The sequence below is a fragment of the Halichoerus grypus genome, chromosome 1 (assembly GCF_964656455.1).
Source record: "Halichoerus grypus chromosome 1, mHalGry1.hap1.1, whole genome shotgun sequence".
Lineage (NCBI taxonomy): Eukaryota > Metazoa > Chordata > Mammalia > Carnivora > Phocidae > Halichoerus > Halichoerus grypus.
The window spans coordinates 180,806,879-180,824,706 of record NC_135712.1 but is presented as its reverse complement, the minus strand read 5'-3'; the positions used below and the strand labels follow the sequence as shown (position 1 = coordinate 180,824,706).

At 38.9% G+C, this 17,828-nt stretch overlaps 1 protein-coding gene across 1 annotated transcript in view; it reads right to left on the bottom strand.

Moving 5' to 3' along the window:
* The window catches only part of FRMD4B (FERM domain containing 4B), a 323,175-nt gene that overhangs the window by 214,684 nt on the left and 90,663 nt on the right, over positions 1 to 17,828 (bottom strand). Inside the window, exon 2 of the mRNA XM_078076109.1 lies at positions 9,850 to 9,976. The gene's annotated coding sequence lies outside the window, so the exon portion shown is untranslated. The remainder of the gene's footprint in view (positions 1 to 9,849; positions 9,977 to 17,828) is intronic.

The window sequence follows — 17,828 nt, the reverse complement described above, 5'->3', positions numbered from 1 at the left end:
TGCTGAGGGAAAATAAAGTTTTGGTTAAGGTTTGTCAGAATATAAATGGGAGGGAACTGCCCCCTGGTGGTAGATTTGGAAAATCCCTAGTATGTCCAAGATGCCCAAAAGTGTTCCAGGACGCACTCCCGGCTCATGATTTTCCATGGCAGAAGTAGCGGTAGAAGAACCCTGGGAAACAATTGTACATTATATAATATATAATGTACAATTATACATATGATTTCCCTTTCTTGGCAATTCACAATATTTATTAGTATGTTAAGTCCCTAAGAAGTCCTGCAGTAAAGAAGTTCTAACTCCTTTTAATTCATCATTTCCTAAATTTATTTGAACATAGACGTGATTATTTTAAAATTAGCCTAACATTTTGGGAGACATGAATCTTAGGGGGATGGAAAGAAAATAAGAGAATATAAGGTCATGTTTTCTTCCAATATGGAGATTTCCTTTCCAGAGCTTTTCCCTGATAAAGCCTAGAATAGCATTCTCTTGCATCTCCTTCAAGATTGGCAGGTAAATGGTAAAGGATAATTTCCTGTTGGAGATAAAATATTTACATATTTTAAGTCACAAGCTTTTGCTGAAGAAAAGCTAGTGGAGTATCAATACGCTCAAGTTTTTCAAGTATAACTATCCAGTAGAAATTCTAGAAATGATCGCACAGTTTATAGACAACTCTCCTGATACTACAGCTCTTTATAGTTAGTAGACGGGAAAACATGCTGTGGACTCTGGAGCCGTATTTCTGGGGTTTGACAACCAGCTCTACCTCTCACCAGCCGCGTAACCTTGGGCATGTTACATAACCTCTCTGTTCTCAATGTCTTTCCTCATCTCTGAACTGGAAATAACAGTCTGTCCTAGTTCTGTTGAAGATTGAATGAGTTAATACATGTAAAGTCTTAAAAGAATGCCTGGCAGTTGGCTAGTAATTTGCATTTCTGAATTTGCGCTACTGAAGTCAGAAGTAGGAAGCATCATTTACAAGGAAAATAATTTTTTTCCCTTTAAAAATATTGTTCTTTCATTTTGGGCCATGAGACAATGAAGAAATTTGGGCTGACTATAAAGTATCAGGGTGATATTTTAGCTATCAACTTTTTTTCATTTGGAAATCCTTGGAAATATTTCCTCTTCGTGTTTTTTACAGTTGTGGTAAAACATACATAGGATAAAACTTGCCCTTCTAGCCATTTTTAAGTATACAGTTCTGTGGCATTAAGTACGTTTATGTTGCTGGGCAATCATCACCACCATCCATCTCCAGAACATTTTCGTGTTTCGTTTCATGACACTCTGTATCCTCTAAGCAGTGACTCCTCATTCCCCCTTCCCTCCAGCCCCCTGGCAACCATCATTTTGCCTTCTGTCTCTATGAATTTTACAACTCTAGCAATCTCATGTAAACGGAATCATACAATATTTGTCGTATCGTGTCTGGTTTATTTCACTTAGCAGAAGCCTTCAAGGTTCTTCCATATTGTACCATGTGTCAGAATTTCATTCCTTTTTATTCCTGAATAATATTCCATTGTATGTATGTACCACATTTTGTTTACCAATTCACCAATGGATGTTTGGCTTGTTTCTACCAGTGGTTATTGTGAATAATGCTATCAACATTGGTGTACAAATATCTGTTCAAGAAGTCTCTGTTTACAATGCTTTTAGGTATACACCCAGGGGTAGAAATGCTGGATCATATGGTAATTCTAGTTTAATTTTTTGAGGAATCACCATACTGTTTTCCACAGGGGCTGCACCATTTTACATTTCCCCCACCAATTTCTGACCAGCCTCACCAACACTTATTAGAAATACATACATATATATATATATATACACACTATATATACTATCTATCTATCTATCTATCTATCTATCTATCTATCTATCTATCTATCTATCTATACACTAGCCATCCTAATGGATGTGAAATGGTATCTTATTGTGGGATTTGATTTGAATTTTCCTAATAATCAGTGATGTTGAATTATTTAACATTTTTAAATGGTTTTGAAGCAGAATTCCATAGGAAGGGCACATATTTTAATCCCTAGCATTCATTTGACATTTAGATTTTCCTGTATTCATATACATCTTTGATGATTTTAAAGTTATTTCTTGCTTTGAAGGGAAAAAAAGAACTCGTGTCTGTTTTCTATTTATTTTAATTTATTAATTATTATATTTTTCCTTAAATGTAATTTAACCAGACTGTTTTACCCAAAGTCTAGAAGTTACACATTTTCCAGGGGCCTAGAAAGATTATTCTAGAGCTAAAAAAACAAGCAAACTTACTGGCTTCTAAATATGAAAAGAAAACTACCCAATCTAAAGTAACCAATATTTAGGGGCGCCTGGGTGGCTCAGTCGTTAAGCATCTGCCTTTGGCTCAGGTCATGGTCCCAGGGTCCTGGGATCGAGCCCCACATCCGGCTCCCTGCTTGGCGGGAAGCCTGCTTCTCCCTCTCCCACTCCCCCTGCTTGTGTTCCTTCTCTCTCTGTGTGTCTCTCTCTGTCAAATAAATAAATAAAATCTTAAAAAAAAAATAAAGTAACAAATATTTAAATTAATATCTACAAAAATTAACATATTGTCAAACTTTGTTAGTTGGTAAATTGTAGTTTATATTAAATTACATTATATTTTAAAATAATTAAAAAAATTTTTTTAATTCTATTTATTTGTCAGAGAGAGAGAGAGCACAAGCAGGGGGAGAGGCAGACAGAGGGAGAAGCAGACTCCCCACTGAGCAGGGAGCCCGATGCGGGACTCGATCTCAGGAGCCTGGGATCATGACCTGAGCTGAAGGCAGCCGCTTAACTGACTGAGCCACCCAGGCATTCCTAAAATAATTTTAAGTTACATTTTTTACTTGGCATGAATCATCAAGGATACAGGATGAGTCTTGAAGAATTACAGCCAATAATAAATAAACTAAATGAGTTTTGTGAAATAAATAATTTCAAAATCAGAATTAAAAAGTCTTTAAAAAGGGAATAGAGCAAAAAATTTTCTTTAATGTGGGATACGTGTGTATTTTAATATGCTTCATATCTTGAGTATCTAAATGTAAAAATTACTAGGGCTGACAAATACCTTTAAATGTCCCTCACTGTAATAACTCAAATTAAAACAAATTAAACACATTAAAAACCTCTGCCCTTCAGGGCGCCCAGGTGGCTCAGTTGGTTAAGCATCTGCCTTCAGGTCAGGTCATGATCTCAGGGTCCCTGAGCCATGAATCAGGCTCCCTGCTCAGTGGGCTCCCTCTGCCCCCACCCCTGCTCATGCTCTCTTTCTCAAATAAATAAAATCTTTAATAATAATAATAATAATAAATAAAAACCTCTTCCCTTCAAAAGACAACATTGAGAAAAAGAGAAAATAAACTAGACACTGGGAGAAAGTATTTGCAAAGCATACATTTGAGAAAGGACTTGCATCCTGACTATATAAAGAACTCTCAAAATTCAATAAGAAAACAAAACACCCAATTTTTAAAAAGTGCACAAAAGATTGAATCAGACAGTTCACTGAGAAGATATACAGATGACAAGTTAGGACATGAAACGATATTTAACATCAGTTGTTTTTAGGGAAATGCAAGTTAAAACCACAACGAGTTGCTAGTACACACCTATTAGAATGAATAAAATGGAAAAAGACTGGTCATACCAAGTACTGACAAGAATGTGAAGGAACTGAACTCTCTTTCAGTGCAGGTGGGGATGTAAAATTGTACAACCACTTTAGAAAGCAGTTTGGCAATTTCTCAAAAAGTTAAACATACACCTATCATACGATCCATTCCACTCCTCCTACATATTTACCCAAGAGAAGTGAAAGCATATATCCACATAAAGATTTACACATGAATATTCATAGTAGCATTATTTGTAATAGTGAAAAACTAGAAACAACTCAAACGTCCACCAGTGGTGAATAAATAAACAAATGGAGGTTATTCGTATAATGGAATTCAACTCAACAATAAAAAGGAATGGAACATCCATAATACTACAGCATGGATGAATCTCAAAATAATTATGCTGAGTGAAAGATGCCAGACAAAACAATTTGTAGTGTAGGATTTCATTTATATAAAACTGTAGGAAATGCAAACTAATATACAGTGATAGAAACAAGATCAGTGGCTGCCTGGGGCAAGAGAGGGCTACGTAGGGTAGGAAGGGGGGATTACAAAGGTGCATGAGGAGACTTTTGGGAATGATGGATGTTTTCATTAACTTGATCATGGTGACGGCTTCATGAGTATAAACATATGTCAAAATTTATCAAACTGTCCACTTTATTTTTTTATTTTTTTGGCTTCTCAGCTCTAAGCTGCTGCTTTATCTTATTGCCAAAACAGTGCTGAACATGCAATAGAAAATAAGACACGGTTCTCAGATGATCTTCTTCCTTAACTATATTTGAAAATAGTTTGTCAGTTTCAACATTCTCCCTTCCCTCTCTTTGCCTTTTGTTTGTTTGTTTTTGTCTGTTTCAAATTTTTATTTGAATTCTAGTTAGTTAGCATATAGTGTAACATTGGTTTCAGGAGAAGAATTTAGTGATTCATCACTTATATATAACACCCAGTGCTCATCACAAGTGTCCTCCTTAATCCCCATCCCCCATCTAGCCCATCCCCCCCAGCCCCCCTCCAGCAACCCTGTTTGTTCTCTATAGTGAAGAGACTCCTATGGTTTCCCTCCCCCTCTCTTTTTTCCCCCTTCCCCCATGTTCATCTATTTTGTTTCTTAAATTCCACATACGAGTGCAATCATATGGTATCTGTCTTTCTCTGATTTATTTCGCTTAGCATAATACACTCTAGTTCCATCCACGTCATTGCAAATGGCAAGATTTCATTCTTTTTGACGGCTGAGTAATATTCCATTTTGTGTGTGTGTGTGTGTGTGTGTGTGTGTGTGTGTGTGTGTCTATACTTTTTTTTTGTTCTCTTGAGACATTAGTGACACACAGCTCTGTATAAGTTTAAGGCGTACAGCAGAGTGACTTGACATAAACATATTGTAAAAGTATTACCACAACAAATTTAGTTAACATCCCTCCCCTCATACAGTTACATTTTTTCTCAAATTTTGCACTTTATTTTTATTTATTTTTTTTTTAAAGTAAACCCTACACTCAACCTGGGGCTCAAACTCATGACCCTGAGATCAAGAGTTGCATGCTCTATTGACTAAGCCACCAAGCACCCCTGAAATTTTACACTTTGAGTACGTGCAGTTTACTGCTGGTCAGTTATACCTTCAGGAAGCTATTAAAAAAAGCCCTTAGTTGTAACAATTAAACAATGCACAGGTATATAAAGAATCTCCTCTCATCTGACACCATGCATGAGATCATCTCCTTGAGGCCACCAACATGAATAGCCTGGGATGTGCATCCTTCCATACATTCTCTCTACTTATATAAACTTATGACCATGTGATAGGGTTTAAACATTTTGTAAAATGGGGAACCCAGTAAAATGCTATTTTTATGGAATTTTATAAGGGCTTTTAAAAATCTCTTGTTATGCATAAAAATTTCTAGGTATTCTCATATTGAGGCTCATTTTGTATAGCCAACACACCTTAGATGCTTTACCAGCAAAGGGGATATAAAACTACAAATAGAAGCATCTTGCTTTGCAGGAAATTACTAGATAGAGGAGTCCATCTTCAATGAGGGAGGGATAAGACCAAATTCTTTTTATATCAAGAGCCTGTTTTCCACAAGATGTAATTTAATCTAGAAAAGGAAAACGATTTCGCGTTTTAAACTGTAATTAAATTTGCACTCCAGGTTAAACATTGCACAGAGATGTTCAATTGTAAACAGACCTTTCAAGATTGTTTTGGTTGCAAACTAGAAAACTGTACCTACTCCAGCGTTCTACCACAGGTCAGGATGACTTAAAGAAAACCCTTCAATTCAAAAAATTCAAAAAATGTTAAAATATATGCTTCCTGTGAAAAATACACAAGTATATAGGACAAAATTTTCTTCTCTCCTGCTCTGTCCCTCATTTCATCCTTTAGACAATAACCATCAACAATCTGCAGGTATCCTTCCGGACTATACAGTGCCCATGGGCACGCCTGTGTGTGTGCCCGCTTTTATTTTTGGTTTGTTCATTTGCTTTTTCTTTTGTTTTAAAAAATTATGATAAAATAGATAGGACATAAATCTGCCATTTTCATCATTTTTAAGTGTGCAATTCATTGGCATTAATTACAGTCACAATGTTGTGCAACCATCACCACCATCTATCTCCAAAAATTTTTCAGCACCCCAAACAGTAGCCATTAATCACTAAACCCCCCATTCCCCCCTCATCCCAGCTCCTGATAATTTCTACTTGCTCTATGAATTTGCCTATTCCAGAAAATTCATACAAGTTGAATTGTACAATGTTTGTCCTTTTGTGTCACTTAGCGTAATGTTTTCAAGGTTCACCCATGTTGTAGCATGTATCAGAACTTCATTCCTCTTTATGGCTGAAGAATATTCCACTGAAGACCAAATTTTGCTTATCCATCCATTCATCTGTTGGTGGAACACTTGGGTTGTGTTCCTGTGCTTTCAACAAACAGGACCAAAATACACATAATTTCGGCAGGATTTCCCCTTTCACTTAACACATTTCATGGGCCACATTGTTCTATTGGATGGAAATGCCATCACTTATTTACTACTCTTCTATTAATAGATATATAAACTGCTCCCGTATTTTTGCTATTAAAACAACGCTAGAGCGATTGCACTTGTACATACAGCATTTTGTATTCATACCAGTTTGTCTGGAAGATAAAGTTCTATTATCCGGCTAACGGAAATGTGCATTTAACATTTTGATACATACTGCCAAGTTAGCTTCCAAAAATACTGCCCCTACTGACAGGCTCATCAACAGTGACTATGAGAGCCTTTTTGTCCACGTCTTTCCCCCAAGGGGTATTTAGAATTTTTTCTGTCCTTGCCAGTCTGACAGGTGCGCTTGGTTATTTAAACAAGGTATACTATAGGGCGCCTGGGTGGCTCAGTTGGTTAAGCGACTGCCTTCGGCTCAGGTCATGATCCTGGAGTCCCAGGATCGAGTCCCGCATCGGGCTCCCTGCTCAGCGGGGAGTCTGCTTCTCCCTCTGACCCTCCCCCCTCTCATGTGCTCTCTCTCTCTCTCTCAAATAAATAAATAAAATCTTTAAAAAAAAAAAAAACAAGGTATACTATAATCGGGGCTGACATTCAGTAGCAATGCATATATGCCACTGCACTCGATATTAAAATCCTAAAATCTTCTCCATAGCAGTTGGCAAGTGATCACTGCCCTGAGCCCCAACCTTGCACCCCACACACATCCACACAATGCAGCACCGGAAGGGTAAACACCCTGCCCAGCACTACGGGTCTACACCTGTTCAAGTTGGTCCTTATTTGTGTTGACCAGTTAGCGTTTAGAATCTCACTCCTGCCCCCATGAGGCTAATTTTTTGTGAGGCCCATTGATTATCTCCTTGCTCTAATTCTGAACCTCTAGTCCTGTAAAGCAATCGTCAGTCTCAATGACAAGACCTGTGCTCCTGAGATCAGGGACCCCCGTCTCTCTCATTCATTCTGTCACTCCCAGAATGGTTTCCAAGTACATCATCTACAACAGTTGCTGGACCAGGATCCCAGAATATTACCGTGAAAACACCGTCCTGGGCCTTGCAGATCTTAGAGACCAGTAAGGAAGGCAGGAAAAATAACTGAAGAACAAAATAAAGAAAATAATTCCCAGTAAGAATGAGTTGCCAATCCTTGCATCCTCTCTGCTACCTACTTTATTTTTTTTTATTTTTTTATTTATTCATTTGAGAGTAAGTGAGAGCATGAGCAGGGGGTAGGGTCAGAGTGAGAAAGAGAAACAGACTCCCTACTGAGCAGGAAGCCTGATGTGGGACTCGGTCCCAGAACCCTGGGATCACGACCTGAGCCAAGGACAGACACTTAACCAACTAAGCCACCCACGTGCCCCTCTTTTCTACCTACTTTAAATAGCCAAGCTCATCGCCTATCAGATTGGCAAGGACAGAAAGAATTTTGAATGCTTCTTGTTGTGAGGATATGGACAAAAAGGCTCTCATAGTTACTGTTGACAAGAATGTCAGTAGGGGTGATATTTTGGGGAGATGATGTCACGGTTCCCACCCCTTTAGTAGACAGGTCTGAAACAGATGGAAAGGAACATGCAAAGGTGTCAGGTGCAGGGAGGGAGGGCACGCAGGCTGTGCTGGGTAATGGGCGCAAAGGCTCACAGGTGAGAGTGTGTGCAAAAGAGCTCGTGTGATTTAGAGGGACAGAAAGAAGGTCTGAGTGAACCAGAATGCTAAGAGGGGTTGGGTAGAGTTAAGTGGCCAGGGCCGGATCATACCATGCCTTACAGATTACAGCCAAGAGTCTGAGATGACCTGATTTATAATTTAAGATCCTACATCACTTAAGTTTATATTCTGCAATTCTTCTCAAAGTATCTAAATGACTATGAGTTTTAGAGATGCACTGAGATGTACTTTTATCCTTAACCTCACGGGTTCCTATGATAGCGGTCTGGACAGCCTAAAAGCCCAGGGTCAGACGTAGTCCCCTCCGCTTCCCCTACATCTTCCAGGCTCCTCCACATCTCTACTCCACAAAGAACAAACAACGCAAATTTCCATCCCTGGAGGAGACTCTACTTTGCACAATGATAAAACCAGCCACTAACTACTGAGCCCTTTTTATGGGCTCGCCATTCTTCCAAGTGCATTGTATCTATTAACTCATTTCATCCACTCAACCTCATGTAGTCAAGAAAACTGAGGCAAAGGAAGATTAATCATTTTGACCACAGTCACAGAAGTGGTCAGTGGAAGAGCAAGAATCTTGAGTCGGTGTCCTTGACAGCTAGATGACAGTCCTCCCCAGCAGGCATGTGGACATTCAGTCCAACTCTTTATTTCACCCACGGAAGCATTTGAGAGACTGCGTAAATGCTGTCCTGAACTGTTGTACGTTCTGCTGGTGTACAACTCATACTTCTGCACGTTACACATCAATATCCTTCAAATCACCTTTGTGTGTCAAATACAGACTTCTGAGATCAGCTAATGAAGAAACATCCTGAGATACCACATGGTGGGACTGCCTACATGCCTGGCAGTTTGGTTTCCATAGCATTGCCATAATGAAATATTTCATTTCCCCTATTATTATATTATAAAAAGCAGTGGAAAATGGGGCAAAAAACCCGTAAGTGTTAATATTAGAGGTATAAAGCACATCTTTACTACAACAAAGCTCAGGATTAAAATCATTGCATGCATGAAAATAATCAACCACTAGCTTGCTCAACTGCCTACTGGACTTGGCTGGTCAAGTGTTCAACTGTGAACAAAGAGATAGTAATTTTACAACTCAGTGTATAATATATTAGAAATATATTATAGGAAACGGGCCAATGGCACAGTATAGTTAGTACAGTGTTTATTTTGGTTTTTGTTTGTTTTGCTGTCTGAGAAGAGAACCCCTTTATAAAAGGTAAGTCTATCATTCAACTTTTGGGTGTTTTGCTTTTATTTGAGAAAGGGAGCTAACTGCATGTACTAGTTTTCTTCTTCATTGCTGGAACATAAATATTTTGATGTTAGATCATATCATGCATCCTATCCTATTCTATCCTATCCTATCCTATCCTATCCTATCCCCATTTGACAAGTGAATGTACACTCACACACGTACATATAGAAACCTACCTTCCTGTTCTAACCCATCAGAGTTCAGCATTTACAGAGAAGTTCACTTACCTTTACTAGTAAGTATTCTCTTGACCTCCTTTTGTTTTCACTGTAATAATCTTCGGATTTGGTTTGCCATGCACAGATGTCATCTTTTTCTTTCACACATTCTTTCTTCGGGATTTCTCATCAAAACCTGTAACACAGAAAAGAGAGGTTCCTTAATTTCTGTATGTACACAGGAAAAAACGAGAGATCTCAAATCGGTGACACTTCTAATTTATTTCCAATTTTCCCTTGGCTGACTACAGTTTAATCACAGTTTCAGAAATTTACCTAATGAGATTTAAAATAGAGCTATCTCAAAATACAAATGAAATCGAGGCTGTTCTCAACAACTAGAGATCTGGTACTGATTTGGCCTCTTACATAATGCATTTCATTGAAGAGATGGTGTCGCTGTCTCTGGAGGGGAGATGCTGCAGGGCTAAAACTTATCCACAGTCAGTTGTAAAATCAGGGCTGTGAAAGTGGGAGAAATCGATAAAACCTCACCTCAGAATCCATGTTCCAGAATAACTGGAACCAGGATAGTGCTCCCCAATCTCATTTTTAATAGCTGTCAGTTGTGAAGAGAAGGAAATGCATGTCATGAATACTGATGAAATTTAGTGTGTGTGTTGCGTCATAAGATGCTCATTTAAATGTATTTGTCATTTTCCCTATAAAAGAAAGGGAAACAGCTATTCCTCAGAAGCTGTCCTGGGGTCAGGAAGTGTGCTTCTCCTTGTCAACTACGGGCCAAACTGTTTCACACACACCAGTGTGTAAAAACTGGACAAGATGAGGAAGCAGCCGGTGTGGCATTCACTGGTTTGCCATGTGGGTAAATAAAACTCAACTGTCTGACCAGCCCCACGGCACCTCCCCATTCCACCTGCCCCTCAGCTCGCCCTGGACAAGGACACAGGGGTGAAGTGGAATATGGCGGCAGGAAGCAGAAAGAACTAGGTACGATTTGTTCATCAGCACCTTGACCCCCGTCTCCTTACTGATGCCATATGGCCCATCCATATTTTCTAACAGGAGCTCCACCACCAGGACAGCATGGTATAGGTTGGGAATTTCCTGCAGGCAGTATTTTCAGTATCCTTTTAGGACAAAAATAGATTTGTTTCCCTTGCCAGAGGAGACATCTAGAAAAATGTTTCTATTGCTGCTGTCAAAGAGATTACTGCCTATGTTTTCTTCCAAGAATTTTATGGTTTCAGGTCTCACATTTAGCCTTTAGTCTGTTTTATTGTTGTGTCTGGTGGAATGTGGTCCAGTTTCATTCTTTTGCATGTAGCTGCCTATTTTCCCAACACCATTTGTTGGAGAGATGGTCTTTTTCCTACTGGAAAGATTCTTGCCTCCTCTGTCATAGATTAATTGACCATATAATCATGGGTTTATTTCTGGGCTCTCTATTCTGTTCCGTAGATCTATATATCTACTTTTGTGCCAGTACCATACTGTTTTGATTACTAGAGCTTTGTAGTATATCTTGACATATGGGATTGCGATAGCTCCCATTTTGTTGTTCTTTTTCAAGATTGCTCTAAAAGCCTCATTTTAACTTAATCACCTCTTCAATGGCTTTATCTCCAAATATAGTGACATTCTGAAATATTAGGGGGTCAGAGCTTCACCATATGAATTGTAGAACACAATTTAGCCTGGACCACCCACTAAGTAACTACTTCTGGTGCCAAAACAATGCAAACCCAGGTACACGAAAAGTGACAAAGCTGTTACACGCCATCAACTTTCAGTGTCACTCAAAAGATTTAAAACCCTCTAGTATTTGAATTCAGGCATCTAAGGGTCTACTACAGTTTTACATTTAAAAAAATAAAGGAGGGAAAAGTCATGATGCAACAAACTTCGGTCACGATGGTCTAAACCAGGGGTCAGAAAATGATTGCCTGTGAGTTAAATCCAGCCTGCTGCCTGTTTCTGCAAGCACAGTTTTTTGGCACACAGCCACATCTAGTCATTTAAAGACTGTCTATGGTTGTTCTGGAGCTATGGTTGCAAGGTTGAAGAGCTGCGCCAGAGACACAAGGCCGAAAGTATTTACTACCTGGCCCTTCACAGAGAGAGCTCGCTAACTCCTGCTTTAAACTACGTTGAAAAGAGCTGAGATGCCCTTCAACAGATGAATGGATAAAGAAGATGTGGTCCATATATACAATGGAATATTACTAAGCCATCAGAAAGGATGAATACCCAACTTTTACATCAACACGGATGGGACTGGAGGAGATTATGCTAAGTGAAATAAGTCAAGCAGAGAAAGTCAATTATCATATGGTTTCACTTATTTGTGGAACATAAGGAATAGCATGGAGGACATTAGGAGAAGGAAGGCAAAAATGAAGGGGGGGAAATCGGAGGGGGAGACGAACCATGAGAGACTATGGACTCTGAGAAACAAACAGGGTTTTAGAGGGGAGGAGGGAGGAGGGATTGGTTAGCCCGGTGATGGGTATTGAGGAGGGCACGTACTGCATGGAGCACTGGGTGTTATACGAAAACAATGGATCGTGGATCACCACATCAAAAACTAATGACGTATTGTATGGTGACTAACGTAACATAATAAAATTAAAAAAATAAATAAACTACGTTGGTTGGGTGTCTTTATTGTAGGACTTTGCAGGGTCTGGAAAATATACATTTCAAACTTCAAGGGGAGGACATACAATAAAATTGCATCTTGCATAGGAAATGATTTCTAAAGTCAGCTCAAATTGAACACTGTGTATGGTCACAATTAACACTGGGGATCCCTTAAGGAAAGTGCCGCACCATTGAGTCTACCATTGCACATCATCATCAATATGGCCAGTTTTTTCCTCCAAAGTTGCAACAGATAAAATTGTTTTAGAGCACCACATGAAAGAGTTGGCTTTTTTTTTTTTTAAATGGGCCACTTGTATACAAAGATGCTTATCTTTAAATAATAGAACCATTCTCAGCATGATGAGATACTTGAAAGAACTAATAGCTACCAAGGAATGGGGATTCAAGATACCAACTCACACCTACATCTTGAATTTGCTGATATGTACTTGATCTGACTTTGCTGAAGGTTGTTGGGTTGGATTTTTTTTTTTTTTCTCATTGTTTCTCAGTTTAACCTCTCGCATCTCATGTCCCCCAAGCCCCCAATACCAGAAGTTGTAATAGGTCCTGTGTTCCACGGAACACATTTAGGAAAATGCAAAAATACTCAAACCATGGGTATCATGGATCAATCAATTAGACAGAAGACATGTATGATGCTTTCTTAACACTAATTATGAGAAGTGTAGGACAAAGCCACAATAAGACACCACTTCATATCCATTAGGTGGGCTATTTCCAAAATGAAAAAATAACAAGTGTTGGTGAAAATGTGGAAAAGTTAGAACCCCTGCGCATTGCGAACAGGAGTGTAAAATGGTACAGCCGTTATGGGAAGTTCTGGCTAGGAAGTTCCTTAAAAAATGAAACATAGAATTACCATAAGATCCAGGAATTCCACTTCTGGGTATATACCCCAAGGAATTGAAAGCACGAACTCGAATGGACAGTTGTACACCTGTTCATAGCTGCATTATGTTATATTGTTCACAGTAGCCCAAAGACAGAACTAACCCAAGTGTCCACTGACAGATAAGTGAATAAACAAAATGTGGTGTACACGTGCACCAGCACGGTATTCGTTTTTAAAGAGAATGGAATCCTGATGCATGGTACATTGAGGGTGAATCTCAAAAACACTATGGTAAGTGGAATACGCCAGATGCAAAAGGACAAATATTATATGATGCCGCTTGTATGGGGGTGCTTAGAGTAGTCAAATTCATAGAGATAGAGAGTAGAATAGAGGTTATCAGAGGACAAGGGGACTGAGGAATGGAAGTTATTGTTTAATGGGCACAGAGTTTCAATTTGGAATGATGAAAAAGTTCTGGAGATAGATGGTGATGATGGTTGCAAAACACTGTGAATATACTTACTGCTGCTGAATTGCACATTTAAAAATAGTTAGAATGGGGGGGGCGGCGCCTGGGTAGCTCGGTCAGTTGGGTGCCTGACTCTTGGTTTTGGCTCAGGTCATGATCTTGGGGTTGTGGGATCCAGCCCTGTGTCTGGCTCTTCACTCAGAGTGGAGTCTGCTTGAGATTCTCTCTCCTCTCCCTCTGCCTCTCCCTATGCTCACGTGAGCTCTCCCTAAAATAAAATAAATAAAATCTTAAAAAATAAAATAAAAATAGTTAGAATGGTAAATTTGACTTTATGTATATTTTACCACAGTAAAAGAAATGCTCAGGAAAAAAATTAAAAGAAGGGTAGGAGCAGAATTGCAGGGATGGGGATGGAGAGGGCCTAAATTGTTTATACAGAATGTCTCATTCTGCTTAAAAATATGAGCAGCTGACAAATCCTTGGCTTGCTTAGGTGACAATATCGTAGCGTGGAAGACAGAGGAAGCAACAAGGGGAAGTGTTATTCCAGGAAGAACTTTTGGGCGATAGAGAAATGAAGCAGAAAAGTGGTCACATCCCCTTGGAGTTCAAAGCGGTATTGGCAGGGATGCTGGGGTCCTCACTCAGCTCCTCCAGGGCCTGATTGCACATCCAGCTCAGCCTCACTGCCCCCACCCCCATGCTCACCCCCTTGCTCACCTTTCCACTCACCCCATCCACTGTGCACTCAGCAGCCTGAGTGAGGGCGAAAATACAGCATTATGCAGAGGATAATGCGACAAACTCCTGTCCACGTGCCCATTACCGAAAATGAACTAATGTTGTTCTTCACGTTCATCTACTCTTTTAAGAAACAGAACCACACAGAATTTAAACCCCCCCAGTTCACGCATGCATATGCCTGTGTGTGTTTGTGTTACGTGTATCCAAAACAATATACCCTACAGTCTTGTGGTTTTTACACTTTTTATAAATTGTATCATGCTGTATGTTACACTGTAGTCAACACTGTTTTTGAGATATTTTCACTTTGCTCCATACAGATCAGATCTAGGTCATTAATTCTTGTATAGTGCTCTATCATACAACCATATCATAGTTTCATTTTCCTTTCCTGGACTGATGGCTATTTGGACGACGTCCAGTTTTTGGTCCTAACAAAGGATGTTCCAGTGCACACCCTTCATGGTCCTCCTTCGGGTCCCAGATCTCTCCGTTCAGTGACAGAGGCTGTCCCGGCACATTCATATTGTGGCAGCACTATGTACCTGCAGGACGTTCTCCTGCTAAGTGCAACTCTCTTGGGGGCATTTGGAAATGGGGGAGAGTTCTTTTGTGAGTTGGGGGTGGAGTAGGGCTGAGATGCTAAATTTTCTACTGGTGCATGAAAGTCCTGAGTGACAAAGACTTGTCCCTCGCACAATGCCAAGAGCCCCTCCTTGGAGAAACACTGTTGATTGCTTACGGTCTGCAATAGAATCTGTTGTAGAATATGTGGATTTTCAAGTCTAACTAGGGAATGACAACTTACTCTCCCAAGTGCCTGTTTATCTCAACTCCTTGCCAAGTTTGACTTGTCCAACTCAACCTTTTGAATTTCTGCTACTCCGATAGGCATAAAATGCTATCCTGGGATTTTAAACATTTAAACAATTAAGAAATTAAGCATTTCTTGCCTTCATCAGGGATGTGGAAAGCCTTTTCACATTTTCATTGCTCATTCATGTCTCCCCCTCAGGAAAGTGCCTGTGAGTAAGTAGCCATTTTTCTACTAGGTAGTTTGAGTTTTCCTTACCAATTTATAGAAGTTTGCTAGAGAGTCTAGAAATGTAGCTTTTGTTTGTTACATCAGGTTGCAAATATCTTCTATTGGCTTATCAACTGCCATTTCATTTTATGATGTTATTTGCAGAAGTTGTACATTTTGATACCGTGAAATCCATCAAGCTCATTATTCTTGAGTGTGATTTTTGTGTCTCTAGCTTATAAAATCTACTTTATCCTAAGGGTACAAAGATACCTTATTTTTTCCCTCACTAAAGGTTTTGAATTTTTACATTCTATATTTAGGTTTTCAATTTATCTCAGTTTATTTTTGTACAAAGTGTAAATTAGGAAGCTTCTGATAACTCTGATACTTCTGATACTCATTTACCTCTGATAGTCTATGTTTTCCACTCTGAATTTCAACGCCTCCTGTGTCATATAGAAGGGTCCGTATACGTTCAGTCCATCACTGGGCTCTCTATTCTGTCCCACTGATCTATTTCTTAATCCCCCTTCACTAATAACACAGTGTCTTAATTACTATGGCTTTACAAGAAATTTTGACAATTAGGGGAAACCCTCATTCCTTTTTCTTCTTTTGCAAACCTCTCTTATTAAATTCTTGAATTTTTACATTTCCATTCAATTTTAGAATGCTGTTGGGATTTTGTTTAGAATTGCAATGAATTTAGAAATCCTTTTTTGATAAAAATCAGCATTTTATAATACTGATCTTCCCTTTCCATGTATATGGTAGATCTGACCATTTCTTTAGTTCTTCTTTTGTGGTTTCCAATGACTTTTTCTCCTGAAGGAGTTGCACATTTTTTAAAACTTGACTCTAGTTTCTATGTAGTTTTGAGTGCTGAAGTGATTTTTTTCTAAAAACCCAAATCTGAAGATATCAACTATCCCTCCTTGAATGTAGGTCTCCTGAGGCTTTCTATTACACTTAAAATAGAATCCAAGCTACTTACTGTGGCATGATTACAGTATGTGGCTTAGCCCTATCTTCCTCTTGAACTGTATCTTGAATCTCATGTTAGTCATTAAGCTTTAGCCATGCCGGTTTTCTTTATACACCCTAAACACATCAAGCTGACTCCACCTCAGGACCCTGCCCTTGCAGCTTCCTTTTAATGCAAACTTGTTCCCCAGATATGGTTTCTTCTTGCCACTAAGGTCTCAGGTCAGACGTCATCTCTCACACCGTCCCTTCCCACCAGAGAATGGCCCTTCAATCATTCATAATGGCATAGCTCCTTCATTTCTTCACAGCACTTGTCACCATTGGAAATTAACTTGTTAAACTCTATTGGTGTTTCCCCATTATAGACCATAAGCTCTACACAAACAGGGACCCTGCTGTCTTGTTCTCTCCTGTGTCCTTAGCACCTCAAACAGTGCCTGGCAGACACAAGGTATTCAATGAATAGGTGTTGAATAAATGAGTGAGCAAATAAATGAACTAACTTGGATCTCACCTCATCCCCTGGTTGATCCTTCTATGTTCTCTTGTATCAACAAAGAGTGTTCCCTTTCTCCCACTGGCCATACACGTCACTCAAGCAAATAAATAATATTCTGTAGACATTTCTAGTCTCCCAAAGAAATAGCTTGACTGCAGGAATACTTATAAAAAGGAATTCCAAAGGATTTGTGTTCTGCAAATCCAGGTTTCTAAGTTATATAGAACAGTGGAGGCCCCATTCTCTCATTCACCCTATTTCTACTCCCAGAGAAAACCATTGACAATTTGTGTGGAGTCACCAACTTTTTACACATTTACTTAGTATCTCTCTCTCTCTCTACCTACCTACCTATCTATATTATCTATTTATCACAGGTTAGAGAATTTGAATGATTCTTTTTTTTCTTTTATTCTTTTATTCTTATTGACAAACTATTGTTTTTCAATGGATGCATGAATTTGTTAAGAAAGCTATACTGAACTGATTAATCATTGAACATTATATCAAAAACCAATGATGTACTATACCTTGGCTAATTGAATTTAAATAAATAAAAAAGAAAGTTAAAAATAGAACTACCTTACGATCCTGCAATTGCACTACTAGGTATTTACCCAAAGGATACAAAAATATAGATTCAATGGGACACATGCACCTCAATGTTTATAGCAGCATTATCAACAATAGCCAAACTATGAATGAAGAGAGCTCAAATGTCCATCGACTGATGAATGAATAAAGAAGATGTGGTTTATATATACAATAGAATATTATTCAGCCATGGAAAAGA